Source organism: Gracilinanus agilis, chromosome 3, assembly GCF_016433145.1.
Source record: "Gracilinanus agilis isolate LMUSP501 chromosome 3, AgileGrace, whole genome shotgun sequence".
NCBI lineage: Eukaryota > Metazoa > Chordata > Mammalia > Didelphimorphia > Didelphidae > Gracilinanus > Gracilinanus agilis.
In genome coordinates this window covers 449762603-449778906 of record NC_058132.1, presented here as the reverse complement: position 1 = coordinate 449778906, position 16304 = coordinate 449762603, and the positions used below count along the sequence as shown (strand labels likewise).

The 16304-nt window shown below is 35.1% G+C and overlaps 1 pseudogene; it reads left to right on the top strand.

The window, feature by feature from the left end:
- The first annotated feature begins 15321 nt into the window (after positions 1–15321).
- LOC123243513 lies at positions 15322–15434 on the top strand (annotated as a pseudogene).
- Positions 15435–16304: the final 870 nt, after the last annotated feature.

Sequence of the window (16304 nt, the reverse complement as noted above, 5' to 3'; positions counted from 1 at the left end):
TATTATTAAGAATGAACCCTAATTTCCACTTGAAGCTAATGCAAAATTTTACTTTTATTTCTCTTATACAATTTCCCTTCAAAACACTAGTGTAGGAATTCCTTATCTGGTGAATAAGGTATCAGGTTATAAATTTATTATACTTACACAGAGAAATAAAGCTTGCCAGCCTCCTAAAAATTATGAAATAATAAAGTGATTGAAATTAATATTCCAAGAAAGGTCCTTTTAAAATATTTCTTAAGGGAGTAACTGAAACCAGGTTTCTTGGGACTAATTAAAAAGAAATACCAACAGTTATGATTTTTAATTTTTTTTTCAGAAGCAAGGTCAGCACATTTACTTGTGATCCCAAACTAATCTATATTAAATAATTTAGGTTTCCAAATTATTCCATTAATTTAAATTTTAAAGGAATCTCTTTCATACAAAGTTATCAAACTAAAACTTTAGTTGGCCTGGGGAGTACCAAAATGTATTCATAGGATTGTTGCTTTACAGCTGGAAGTAACTTTTGAGATCATGTAATCCAGAGGTGTCAAACATGCCCTTCCCCTTTTCTCCCCTCCCCCACCTCTGAGACCACATTTGAGCCTCAGCACTTCCATATGACCTTAATTTGCTTAAAACGTAGTTGGGAGATATTTAACAAAATAAATAAAATTCATCCACTTTTTAAAAATTCTTCTCTACACAATACTGGTCATAAAATTCCTTCTTATTCCAAGAAGTCACTGAAGTAACTTAAAAAAAATATGGGGAATAGCTAGGTACCTCAGTAGATAGAGCATGGGGTCTGAAGTTGGAAGACCTTGGTTCAAATTTTACTCCAGATATTTCCTAGCCATGTGATTTTAGGCAAGTCATTTGACTCAATTTGCCTAGCCCTTGCCCTTCTGTCTTAGAGTTGTTACTAAGACAGAAAAGGAAAAGTTTAAAAATAAAAAAAAAAAAACTTGGAAGGAAGGAAGAAAGGAAAATAATTTCTTAACCTCTATGTACCAAGCAAGTACTGTATTCATAAATCAGCACAGGAAACCACAAATGTTCTACCCATCAGTTTTCTATTTCTAGCACAAATAGGTATTTGTTAGGGATTGTCAATTCTATGATAAGGAAAGAAATAGAGTATGATTAAATATTGATCATTATCTGATCATCCATGCCAATTATTCACCCCATGTCAAATTCCTTGTCATTATGCACATTTTCCCAGGTTGCATTTCTCAAGTTTATAAACCATGGCTCAAGGAATACAAGTTAATTTCTATCCAGTATTAGCTAAATTAAGAAATGGCAAATAATGTGGTCTGGTGCAAAGAAATGTTCAGTTGTGTACTGACAGACCTGAATTCAAATTCTGATTTGCCACTTACTACTTAATTAATTACTAACTAATCTTCCTCACAACACTACCTCTGTGACTTTGGGCAAGTTCACTTCATCTTGTCTGTAAAATGAGGAACTATATAACTTCTAAGATTTATTCTAACTCTAAATCCTATGATCTCTTCTAATTCTCAGATCCATCAAGTAGGGATTACTTTTGACTTGGATCACTCTCCATCTTTTCATTTAATTTCCTTACTAGTAAAAATAACAGAGTTGCCTATGTGGAGACAGAGGAAGACTGGAGAATTGAATTCTAGCCAATATGGTTCTCCAAACAACTGCACCTCATTTCACCATCCATAAAATGAGTAAATTTAAAAAAATATGAAATCTTTACATATTAATTTCTTGTAGTTAGCAACCAAGATAAAAGGCATACTATAAATGATAACAAATCCTATGTCCTTAAAATCTTTTTATAGTTATTTCTCATTTTATAATTGCTAGAAATTATTTAAGTCCTTAGAACATAAAGGAAGAATTAATTAGTTTCTAAGCCCAGAGAAAATTGAGTTTGAGTTTGGACAATAAGCAGTACTATCTTTTTGATGGCAAAAAGGTAGTCAAGTAATATAAGTATGATCAAAGAAGATTACTGTCGACATACTTCATAAACCTTCACTGTCTGGTGTGTAGAATATAAAATTTCAAAGAAAGAATAATGCTTCCCAAGATGGATTTAATGTTAACAATCCATTCTTAACAGTAGGAAGTCATCATAATGATTGTATTTTGGCTTCTGTTCTATATTCATAACTTAGACTTCACAACTACTTCTATAGCTCATCTGTTTTTTTTTATTTCTCTTATGGCTAACCACATTCACATGTTGCATTTAGGGTAATGAGTCAGGCAGCCAATTAAACACATTCAAATAATTTTCTAAGAACTTTGGCCAGTTTTAATTTTAATTCAATGAAATACTAGTTCCATTTTTGTAAGGTTGCACAGTAACTCTTAAGTTATAAAACCAAAAGTATATCATCAAAAATTTAGTAAGTGCTCATACTACATAGATAACAAGCTTTAAAAAATAATAGCCTGTAAAGCATGCTGTGTGCTACCATTGCTGAAAGGATATGGATATGTATTTTCATCCATCTTCTTTCATCTCTCATCATTTAATGAAGAAAAATCTAAAAGGTAGAATTGCATCTGATTAATAATATGAATAATAGCATTTACATAATTCCTTTTACCTTCCAGGCTCTGTGCTAAGCACTTTACAAATTGTATCTGATCTTTACAAATGCACCCTGAAAGGTAGGTTCTATTATTATCCCCACTTGACATTTGAGGAAACTGAGACAAATACAAGTTAAGTAACTTGCCCAAGGTTACACAGCTCCAATATGTCTGAAGCAGGATTTAAAATTGGGTCTTCCTGACTCCACAGCCAACACTCTGACCAGTGAGATATCTAGTTGACCTTGAAACCTCAATCAAGTTATAAAAATAGCTTTCTTACTCAGACTAGCCACTGATAAAACTATTTCAAGATGGTCATTAAAAACTTTAGAGGCATCATGGATCAAGAACATGTAGTCTCTCTAATTACCACACCAAAAGAATGTTGTGCTTCGAATCATTATTAAATAACTTTTCTCTAAGGAAAAAAAAGTCATCCCCCTTTCCATTGACTGTGAGAATAATAGTCATGATTTTAAGCCTCAAATACAATTTTTTTCAGTTATGAAGACTTTTCACAAAGAAAAAGTTTAGTCCAGATGATAGTCTAGATATTCTGATGAAGTTCTAAGTCTAATGGATAATTTATTGAATGAGGTTACATTCCTAGGGGGATTTTTCACTTTAAACAGTGGAGGCCTTTTTGCATTCTGGAGCTCCTTATTCTTGGATTCTAAAGTCTCTCTACAAAAGGAATAACACATTATTTTTACAAAACCTTTTTCACACTTGGCATGCTTAGTCTTCTGGGAAAGCATTCCCAGACTTAACCAGACAAAGGCCTGCAAACAGAAAACCATGCTACAGTTTGTAGAATAATGAAAAAATCTACTGAAATAGGAGTTAGAAGACAGTGGGTTCTAGTTGAAACTCTCCTATCATGTTATATGAGACTTAAAGCAAATTATTTAATTCTTCTAGGCTTCAGTTCCTTCATTTGTTCAATGAGGGATTTGGATTAGATAATCTTAAATTCTCTTTTTACTACAAAAATTTGTGAATATAACTAGTCAAAAAGGAATCCATCATAATCATAAGCACCTACAGTACTAAATACATTAAATATTCAATAAATATTTGTTCATCGACTGATTTGGTGAGGCAACATTTGTGCGGAAATGGTTCTAGATAATAGAACGACTGCTACGTGAACTATCAAATGTCACTTGAAACATGAGTGTTTCCTTAAGTTAATATGAAATAGTGTTTGGTAAGCCATTGTCTACACTTTTGGCCTTCAGAATGATTGCCTGATTAAAAAGTAAACAGAAATGTTAAAGTATGAAAAGTATGAAGGTGGAGTACTTATGGTACTGATCCCGACCTGACCTACATAATCTCACTCTAGAGCTGCCAAGTCATGAGCTAGACAGGTTGGACCAGTAGATCGGGCTGGAGAAGTCCTAACCCTGCCCGAGTCATTCATTGGGAACACCAAGCAGAATGGCCACCGAAGGGTTAGCAGCTGGAAGTCTCTCCCTCAGCTGCCTTCGACGGAATGTCCTCCGGGACAGGGTCATATTTATAGCATCGCTGTCGTAAAAGAGCCAGAAAGGCACTTGACTCACCTTTACTTTGAGAGGGTGTTTAACAAATGCCTTTTGATGATGTTACTTGTAAAATGGGTGTTTTATAATGCATCTATAAACAGTCATAAATAGTATAAGTCATACCTATATAGCTCATTCTCTGGGGCTACTATCCAAAATCTTATTTGCAAACTCCTTCTATAATACGAATATGGTCCTACTACCTAAACCATAGAAAATTAAAGTAGAAAAAGAAAACTAGTAACAAATATTCCTAATGAATATCAACATAAAAATATCAATTAAAATATTAACAGAAGGAGTGAAACAACATATTAAAGAAGATTACAGTCTTCAGGCTTGTTTATAACATTAATATATGGTTGATTTAATATTAGGAAAGCCATAAACACAATATGGTCTATATGAATAATAAAACAATAAAATCATGATTATACCAATAGATGCAGAACATTTTTGACAAGATATAATACTTATTTATGTTAGCAATATTAAAATTAGGAATAAATGGATGTTTCCTTAAGTATAGTTAATAGTTTCTACCTAAAACCGAGAGCTAGAGTTATTAGTAAAGGAGTAACACTAAAGTTCTTTATGATAATATTGAATAAACCAAAAATTTGTGTTGTCATCACTATTACTGTATTTAATGTAGTTTTAGAAATTCTAGTTAGAGTTATAAGACAAAAAAAGGAAATTTAAGAATTAAGCATGGGCAAAAAGTAAAACATAACTATCTTTTCTTAGAAAGCGTGATCATCCTAGAGTCAACTAAAATTAATGGAAACAATAATTTGATAAAGTTTCAGGATATAAAATAAACCCACAAAACATTCTTTTCTTTTTTTTTTTAAACCCTTACTTTCCATCTTAGAGTCAATACTGTGTGTTGGCTCCAAGGCAGAAGAGTCATAAGGGCTAAGCAATGGGGGTCAAGTGACTTGCCCAGGGTCACACAGCTGGGAAGTGTCTGAGGCCAGATTTGAACCTAGGACCTACTGTCTCTAGACCTGGCTCTCAAACCACTGAGCCACCCAGCTGCCCCCACTTTTTTTTATGTATTATCAACAAAACCCAAAAGAAAGAGGCAGAAAAAGGAATTCCATTAAAAAATGTATAAAAAACGCATACTGAAGTCTATCTACCAAGAAACACAGAAGAATTACATGAATGCAACTACCAACACTTTACAGAAATGAGGGGGGGCCCAAATTATCATATATACTCATTATAGTTGGATCTTCCAATGTAATGAAAATAACAATACTACCTAAATTAATTTACAGGTTCAGTGCAATTCTAATAAAACTGCTAGCAAACAAAAAAAGGTGGGACTAAAAAAAAAGAAAAACAAGAAACAAACAGTTTACCAGGAGGAATAAAAAGGCAAGAATCTTAAAGGAAATTATGAAAAATAAAAGGAGAGGTGAAGAAAGGGCCTAATTGACACTAGATCTCAAATTATATCAAAAAGCAGTAACAATGAAAACTATTTGATACTGGTTAAAAAAAGATTGATCAGTGGAGCAAATCAAATAAAAAATCTCAGAAGCAAACAAACCTAGTAGGATGGTGTTCAGAAAACCCAAACATTATAACTAATATAGTAAGGATTCACTATTTGACAAAAACTGCTAGGAAAGCTAGAAATTAGGTTTAAACCTAAACAATATCTCAAACTATATATCATAATAAACTTTAAACTGATACAAAATCCTAGATCAGTGGTTCCCAAACTTTTTTGGCCTACCTCCCCCTTTCCAGAAAAAATATTACTGAGTGCCCCCTGTCACATACTATCACAACCCCCTTACAGTTATTCACCACCCCCAAATGCACCTGTGGCCATCACCGCCTTCCTGGATTGCTGCAGCACCCACCGGGGGTGGTGGTGCCCACTTTGGGAATCACTGTCTAGATGATAGGAACAAAGATCTAGAGCTAGAAGGGCCCTCAGAACCCAACTACTCCAATAATCTCTTCATCTTATAGATGACGAAACTGTAACCCAAAAATTTAAGGGACATCCCCAAGGCCAAACAGGCAGTATCAAAGTTTGCATAAACAAATTAGAGGATCAGGAAAAGAGAGACCTTTCACAATGTCTGGATAAGGGAAGAGTTTTTGACCAAGCAAAGACAGAATTACCAGAAATAAAACAGAAAATTGTGAAAAGTACCTGTACAAATGAAATGAACATAGTTAGAATTATAAGGGAATCATCTGTAAAAAAATCTTTGAAGCAAATTCATCTGAGAAGGGTCTGCTATCCAAGATACATAAGGTATCATATAAAAATATATAAGAACAAGTAAAAGATATGAACAAGCGATTCGCAAAAGAAAAAAGGCAAGCCATCCACAACCACGTGAAAAAAATACACTATGAAAATAAAGTAAAATTGAATTGAAAAAATGTCCCAAATCTTTATTATTAGAAATAAGAATTTTTTAAAAATCTGAGGTTCTACCTCACACTGATCCATTTGGCAAAGATGACAGAAAGAAAAAATACTATTTGTTAGAGGTGTTGTGGAAGGAACAGCACTAATACGCTCTTGGTGGAACTGTGATATAGGTCTAACCATCCTGGAGAGCAATTTGTAGTTCACTAAATTCTGCATACCTCTTGTTATAGCTCTAACACTATTAGATTTCTACTCCAAAGAGAGCAAATAAAAACAGAAAAGACTGATAAGCAGAAAACTGCTTATAGCTTCATTTTTTTTTTTTTTTGCTGTAAAACAAAATGGGTACCCATTAAATGGGAAATGACTGCACAAGTTATCAAAAACAAAGGAAATAGAATATTATTGCATTGTAAGAAATAACAAAAGAGAAAGACTCAGAGGGACCTGGAAAGATTTGTATAAACTGGCAGTGAGTGAAATAGGCAGAGCCAAAATATATTATACAGTAACTAAAACACTGTAAGGAAAAACTACTGTGAAAGTTTAACGAACCATGATCATCAACACAATGACCAATTGCAAACTCCAAAAGAGTAACAGTTCATCATATTTTTTTACATTTTGGCACAAAAGTGATGAATAAGAGGAACAGAAGGAGACCTAGGTTTTTAGACACAGCCAATGTGTGCATTTGTTTCCATAACTCTATTTATTACGAATTAAAGGGGTTTATATTTGAGCTTTAGAGGAAATAGTGAAATTGGAGTTTATTGAGCAATGGACAAAGAGGTCCCTGTCAGAGTCAATCAATCAGCCACTTATTAAGTGTCTATGTGCATTTGTTTCTGTGAATTTTCAAGCATCTATTGCTTGTCACACAGTCTGCTAAGTGCTAAATATACCAAGAAAGGCAAAAGGCCATTGCTTTGAAAATATCGCCTTGGCACCGGTGTAGAAGATTGATCTGGGCGAGAGATTTGGGGTAAGGAGACCAGTTAGGAGACTACTGCCAGATGTGAGGTGATATGGTTTTGGACTAGAGTGATAGCTGTGAGAGCAGAAAAAAGGGAAGCGATGGGGAGAGAGGTATTATGGAAGTGGAACTGACCAGACTTGGCAAACTTGGGTGTATGCTTATCAGAATACTGGTCACTGGAGTCTTTGGGAAGTCCAAATCCATGAGATCAGATATCAGTCTCAGAATCTGAGAGTATTAAAAGTTGCTTTTTTGGTCCACGTTTTCATAAATTTGCATATTTTACATACTCTTAATTCACATATATTTTCACAAATATATACATGTTAATATTGAGTCAAGAGCTTTTGGACCAGACTTGTGATTTCCTTGTTGTAGGAAGTTCATGAGGAAACCTCTCTTTAATGCAGATCTGCAATTGCTCTACCACTTGAAGTGTTAAGAGAGTTTTGTGGAGTTCTGGGGGTTTGTTATTTGCTCAAGGTAATAAAGCGAAAGGCAAAGCTTCAACTCAGTCCTTCTTGACTTCAAGGCCTGGTTTTCTATCCACTTTGAGAAATATCCTCAAAATAATGGATCTGCACATTAATCTCATGTGAGTGCTTGCTAAAGATCTGGAAGTATCTAGTGGGACAACGGAGGACACAGCTGTCCTGGGCAGCATGAAAGTAATAGGTATTTTGGGGTGGGGACAGAAGTGGGGGAAAGGAAGAGCAGCAATGTAAGGTGAAACATGTGGCTTGCATTCCACTTTGGCCTGTTCCTACTCTAAGGAGGTATCACAGACTATTTCTGAAATTTCATCTAGTGGAGAGGAGGAGGAAAGCGAGAGGGAGTGGAGAGAGAGATGGAGACAGAGAGAGAGAGAGACAGAGACAGAGAGATCCAGAGAAATAGAGACAAGAAGAAAGACAGAGACAGAGAGACAGAGAGACAGAGAGAGGGATCCATAAGGAAGCAACGTAGCAACTCAAGGACAGTGCCTGGGTAAGTGAACCACTATTACAAGTGATCTAGCCCTCCTCTATCCTGGTAGAGCCTCTTCCTAGTCTCCCACCCCTCACCTACTGCTACTCTGCATGAACTTTCATCATCAGGCCATCTAGATGATCCCAGGTTCAAAAACCTGAATTGATTTAGAAAGAAAAAAAATCAAAATAAGCATAACATTGAGAATGATTCAGAGTTAAAAACTACCTAAATGAAAACTCCCATCCTTCTCATATCCTGTTCCATTATCCCCATCCACCTCACTTCTTTCTCCCTCTCTCTCTCCTACTTGTAGCTCTAGCTCATTTGGCCCTTACTTTCCAAATATGCTTTCTTGAACCTCTTTCTGTTTTTAGTTATTTGCCTTGGTTCATGTGAAAGGAGAGAAAAGGATGAATTCGAAAGATGTTGTGAAGGTAAAAATGACAAGATTTGGAAATAGATTAGATGTTTGGGATGAGAGTGATGACAACCTGGGTTGTAAAAGCCTTGGGTGACAGCACAGTTAAATAATAAAACTGGGGGCAGCTGGGTGACTCAGTGAATTGAGAGCCAGACCTAGAGATGGGAGGTCATAGGTTCAAATGTGGCCTCAGACACCTCCTAGCTGTGTGACTCTGGGCAGGTCACTTAACCCCCATTGCCTAGCTCTTAACCATTCTTCTGCCTTGGAACCAATACTTAGAAGGTAAGGGTTTAAAAAAGAACAAAAACAATAAAACTTATACAACCCTTGAACCCCATTGTCTTACCTTACCTCATCTCTTTCCAAACCCCAACCACAGAGTATCCTTATTATCCTCCTTTTCCACTTCTACTTCATTGCCAATAAATAGTGGAGTCATACAATTGGTCTACAACAAATTAATGAACTTCAAATGTCCTTTTCCTCTTCTCTGTCTGACTAACACTCTTTAGAATATTGCATTCTAAAAGCAAGTCCCGAAAGTAAACTGAACTTAGAATGGCATCCCTTTTCTCTGTCAAGTTCTGATGTGAAGTTCAAATGAGACCCATTCCTCTATACATGTCTCCCCGCCGCCACTTCTCTGTTGGTGCCTTTGATCACTATCAACGATGGTAATGTATCAGCCCTGAAGGAGAAGTTATAGAGAGGGAGAGCACTGAAATGGCATGAGGAGGAAGTAAGCCATATGTCTACTCATCCTGGCCCAGGGTTTAGGGCATATGAAAGGAAGTCCACACAATTCTAGAAAAGACTGCTAGAGATGCAGCATTTTCTGGAGAGGCCCAGATGTCCCCCCAAAACACAACAGATAGAAAAAGTATGAAAGTGGATCATGAGATTTACAGAGAATATGATGGAAGGGGAGAACAAAATAGCTACTCTAGAGAAATAGGTTTGAAATGAAGTGAGATGAAGAAGCCAGCACTGAGAGTGGAAAAGAATTTTAGAAAATCAAAAGTTGAGATGTTATTTTTTTGTTAGTAGAATTTATTTCTAGGTATTTCAGTCCCTCTCTCCCACTCCACATCAGAGAAGGCATCATCCTACAGATATGCATATATAGACTATGTCTTTCATGTTTCTGCTTCCAAGTTCATTCTCTGGAGGTGAACATTCACAAGTTATTTTTCAAATATTAAATCTGTAGCTGTATATATGTTCTCTTGGTTCTACTTGTTTTAATCTTCATTATCTCAGCTCTTTCCAAGTTTTAAAAAAATGAATCTGTTCATTTCTTACAATGCAGTAGCATTCCATCTCAACCATATGTAACAGTTTGTTTAGCCATTCCCCAACTGATGGGAAATCCCCTCGATTTCCAGGTCTTTGCTACTCCAAAGTAAACTATCAATATTTGGAACATTGAGGTTCTTTTCATTTTTCCCTGATCTCCTTGGGAAATAGACCCAGCAAGGGTATACATTATTTTATACCTCTCTGGGTGTAATTCCAAATTGCTTTCTAAAAATTTTGGATCAATTCACAGTTCCACCAACAGTGTATTAGGGTCCCCACTTTTCCACATCCCCTCTAATATTTGTCATTTTGCTGTTTTGTCATTTTAGCTAATCTGATGAGCCAAATGAGATGATACCTCAGAATTATTTTGGTTTGATTTCTTAATCAGTAATTTAGATCATTTTTCATATACCTACATATGGCTTTGATTTCTTCATCTGAAAACTGTTCATATCTTTTGTCCATTTATTAATTATGGGATGGCACTATTTCTATCAATTTGACAAAGTTCTTTCTATATTTTAGATATGAGACTGTCCAAGATATTATCTGTAACCCCACCACCACCAATTTTCTGCTTCTAATCTTGGCAATATTTGTTTTGTTTGTATAAAACCTTTTTAATTTAATATACTCAAAATTATCCATTTTACATCTCACAATGCTCTCCATAATTTGTTTGCCATACATTTCTCTCCTATCCATAAATTTGATAGTAATATCTTCTCTGTTCTATATCTCCTTTTGTATCTAGACCATATAACCATTTTGTTCTTATCTTAGTGAATAGTGTAAGATATTGACCTATAACTAAGTTTCTGCCAAACTACTTTCCAAGTTGTCCCAGCAATTTTTACCATATAATGTTTTCTTATCACAATATCCTGGAGCTATACTTTTGTCAAATGTAAAATTACTATCATCTTTTACTACTACTTGTTGTATGTCTGTTATGTTCCACTGAGACAGTTTTGGTAATTTCCGTTTTATGATACAATTTAAAACCTGGTACTGCTAGACTTCCTTTCTTTACATTTTTTCATTGTCTTTTGATATTCTTGATTTTGTATTCTTCCAAATGAATTTTGATATTTTTCCTAGCTCATAAGATATTTTTTTTTGTCAATTTGATTGGGATGTTGAACAAGTAGATCAGTTTAGGTGGGATTGTCAATTATATTGGCTCTGTCTATCCATGAACAATTAATATTTCTCCAGTTATTCAGATCTGACTTTATGTAAAAAAAGGAGTTTGTAATTATGTTCATGTAGTTCTTGGATTTGTTTTGGCAGATATACTCCCAAGTATTTTTTTCTAACTGTGGCTATTTTAAATGGAGCATCTTATCTTCTTGCAGGACTTTGTTTCATATATAAAAGTAATGATTTTTGTGGATTTATTTCATATCCTGCTACTTTGCTAACATTATAGATACTTTAAACCAGTGATTCCCAAAGTGGGTGCCACCGCCCCCTGGTGGGTGCTGCAGTGATCCAGGAGGGCAGTGATGGCCACAGGTGCATTTTGGAACATGGATTCAGTGCGGTAACCAATTTATTAACCAAAAAAAAAAAAAAAAAAGAAACCAATTGCAAATAGTCAATCACGGTGATTTAAGATTACTGCTGACGAAAATAGAGCTGAGGATTACTAAATTGGTAGCAGCACACCAGCCAGGTTCATCCTTCTCATTAAGATGATTTCGAATGTTTTAACTTTTTTTGTAATATATTCTATTCTGAGTTCAATAAATAGTTTCATAATTTCAAAGTTCAATGTTTCTAATTTACACCTTTCTTTATTATATTTTATGAAAAAAGTAGAAACATTAATACATATGTCTTTCCTATTAATTGTTATTAAAATAAAAAAAATTACTTTCCAGGGGGCACTAAGTAATATTTTTTTCTGGAAAGGGGGTGGTAGGCCAAAAAAGTTTGGGAACCACTGCTTTAAACTAACTCTTTAGTTAAGGTGGGTTTTTTGTTTCATTTTGTTTTGTATTTTACCCTTCCCAGTATGCAATGGTAATTGTTTACCAGGTAGCTAATGAAGGACTGAGATGTTGATTTTCTTATCCTCTCTAGTGACTGAAGCATTGGTTTAGAGCAAAAGTCAGTAACCTGGGGTGGCAGGGAGGCACAGTGGACAGAGCACTGAGCCTGGAGTCAGGAGGACCTGGGTTCAAATATGGACTTAGACACTTCCTTGCTATGTGACCCTGGGCAAGTCACTTAACCATGTTTCCCTAGTGCTTGCTTGCCTTTCTGTGTTAGAGTTGTTAATAAGAAAGAAAACTAATGTTTTGTTTTTTTTTTTAAGTCAGCAAACTATGGCCCATTGGCCAAATTTGGCTTGTCACCTTTTTTTTGGTACAGTTTATGAGCTAAGAATGGTTTTTAGATTTTTAAGGGAAAAAATCAAAATATGAGTAAGATTTTGTGATGCAGAAAAATTATGCAAAATTCAAATTTCAGTGTCCATAAAATTTTATTGGAGTACATACATGTTAATTTATCTATGGCTGCTTTTGTGTTATAATAGCAGAGTTGAATATTTGGAACAGAGACCATATGTGACACTCATCACTTCACACTGCTGCTTGCACACTGTGAATTGCAGTGACGTGTATAATTTGACAGCATTTTGTGCCAAACATATCACCATATCACCCCCTTTTTTCTATTACCAGTGCATACCCAACATATCAAAATAAGCGGACTCTGAAGGCACAATGGAGTGTGTATTTTGTTACTGAAGTTAATGGCAAACCATTGTTTATTATGCTAAAAGAATACAATACATGTCAACATTACCAGACTAGGCATTTGTCACAATATTCCCAACTTACAGGAAAACAATGGTAGGAAAAATTAGAAAATTTAAAATGGAGTATCTCATCACAGCAAAATTTCTTGACAAAAATAAAAATGACAATGAGGCCGCATTAAATTTCCAAGCAGCTCACTTGCTAGCCAAGCAAGGAAAACTGTTTACCAATGGCAAGTTAATTAAATTGTTTGATTGCATCTGCCAAAGAAATATGTGTAGAGAAAATAAACTTGTTTAAGATGATTTGCCTTTTAGCTCAATTAAAATCATATACTCATGAATTGATGTCAGCATTTGACAGCATCTATGTGAAAAGATATTTTCAATGATGAAATAAGATTTTATAATCTTATTATAGATCCACACTAATAGGTGAGTATTTGCAATCATTTTGATGATAGGGAATGCCAATTTTGAACCTCAATTAAGTGAAAGGTCATCTCCATCAAGAAAGAATTCCTTTATTAGTAGTAGACCTGTATAATGAAAAATTCTCATTTATTATTGTTTCATCAACAAAAAATTTGTAGAAATGTTTTCTTGCTTGTTATATAAGTATCTATATGATATCCTCAATTTTACCTAAATTTTCTATGTACAGAAAAGGCTTACTGCCCCCTGGTTTGGAGGGCTGGTGAACGTTTGGACCTTAAATGGTTAATGGTTAGTCTAATTTTCTTCTCCAAAATTTCAGATGAAAATACAGAGGATTAGACATATGTAGCCCATGAGGCTTTGGAAACACAGAAATAAATGACTACTTTAGTGGTTCTGGTTATTTCCAATATATATCTAAGCATGGGTAAGAGAGGCAGGGTAGAATCAATAGGTAAAAGGCTCAAGCTGAAGTTGGTAAGATTCGAGTTTGAATCCTGCTTACATTTACTAGCTCTTTAATCATGGACAAGTCATTCTCTTTGAACCTCAGGTTCTTAATCTGTAAAATGGGGATAATACCTATGCTGTTTGAACTGCATTTCAAAGAAGACCAATGACATCAGAGGTGATGTCTTGACCTGCAAGTGAATTGGTTTTTTTCTTTTTTTAGTTTATAAACATTTATTAATTTTTTTTTTTAGAAAAGTTAACATGATTACATAATTCATGCTCTTACTTTCCCTTTCACCCTCCGAGCTCCACCCCACCATGGCTGATGCATATTTCCACTGATTTTAACATGTGTCATTGATCAATTGTTGATCAATTTTTTCCAAATCATTGATAGTTGCATTGGTGTGGTAGTTTCGAGTCTACATCCCCAATCATGTCCACCTCAACCCATGTGTTCAAGCAGTTGTTTTCTTCTGTTTCCACTCCTGCAGTTCTTCCTCTGGATGTGGATCATGTTCTTTTTCATAAGTCCCTCAGAATTGTTGTGGGTCATTGCATTGCTGCTAGTACAGAAGTCCATTACATTCTATTTTACCACAGTGTATTGGTCTCTGTGTACAATGTTCTTCTGGCTCTGCTCCTTTAGCTCTGCATCAATTCCTAGAGATCTTTCCAGTTCACATGGAATTCCTCCAGTTTATTATTCCTTTGAGCACAATAGTATTCCATCACCAGCATATACAATTTGTTCAGCCATTCCCCAATTGAAGGACATACCCTCATTTTCCAGTTTTTTGCCACCACAAAAAGCACAGCTATAAATATTTTTGTACAAGTCTGTTTATCTATGATCTCTTTGGGGTACAAACCCAACAATGGTATGGCTGGATCAAAAGGGCAGGCATTTTTTTATAGCCCTTTGAGCATAGTTCCAAATTGCCAGCCAGAATGGTTGGATCAGTAAGTGAATTGGTTTTAAATGAATAGAGTTGCACAAAGTTGTCAGGCTTGCTCTCTTTTCCAGTTATCAATGTCTAGTGTCAGGACAAAAAAAGTCAGGACAACTGCCGATGGCCCAGGATACAGTGCTTCAATGTCTGACCAAGCTCAAGGTGCTCCACCGTGCCTGCTTCAGCCACTTTCATGGCTGTTGGAACCAGTTATTCTCATCTGCCCAATTCTGTACTGGGGGAAGTCTTCACATGCTTAGGGTAGGCAACACCTTAACTCATGGATGCCCTTGGAGTCTGTCAGTTACCCTCCACTTGCCTTAGCCCATCTGTTGAGATGGTCTTACTGCGGTACGGCTGCTGAGCAGACTACAGCTTCTTAGAGCTACAGGTGTGAGACAGGTGAAAGGTGGCCACCCAAGATGGATGAGCATCCCTGAAGAGGCTCAAACAAGTCTACACACCAGAGGTGCTAGTCCTCTGTGCACACCCCATGTTGTATGAAAGAAAAGGTTAGCATTCTATTCCTCCTGACAAATATGGAAGAGGACCCATTGGCCTTTACATAAAGCATTGCCACCTACTCTGTGGCATCTAATGCTTATAATACCTATCTCATAGGGTGGTTGTGAGTATCAAATTAGAAATGTGTATAAAAGCTGTTTGTACATTTTAAATCATTATGTGTCAATCTTAGAAGATATTGCTTTGCCATATTTAAAAAACTCATTTGTTTTCTCTAGTGAAAAGACTTCAACAATTTAATAGTAATTTTGAAATAGTTTAAAGTCTCTAGACAAAGAAAGTTATTTTATTATTCCAGTGCATTATATGATATTTTTACTATATATTTTCTTTTTTCTTTCTTAGTTTTCCATTTTCTTCTATCAGGGCTTTTAATAAGGTTAAATATGGTCATCCATGATTCCTTTATAAATCTGTCCTCATATCTGAGGCCATTTCCCTGCTAAAAAACTCAGTTTTCCTCTTTAAAATATATTTCCTCAGTGAATAGTTTACTGTATAGTTTCTTAGGTGAAAGCTGTCCATTTTCAGTGGCTATTAGTCAATGTGTTTATTGAAGAAAAATCATTGATAACATAATTTGTTATTTGATTTATGTGTTTCACACGCAGTTTCACATCTAAAGTATACTGATTCTATAGTATTTATATGTGCAGTATGTGTGTACATTGCACTTTAGTTAAACAGATAGTTTTATGATTCATATATTGTCTATTATGGCGAAGTTCTGTGACAAAAACAGAGGCACTGTGGTAGCTTGGTGGTGAGAACAAAAGTCTAAAGCACAGAATTTACAATGATTTTTCAACCCAGAGTGGAAATTAAATTGTTTACTTAGCTGATGAAATTAAATCCTATACTATACTAAAAGAAATCATATTTTCCTTTAAATTCTAGTTTGGTTTCCAATGACAAAGTATGTAAAATGTTATTTGGTACCATTTTAAAAAG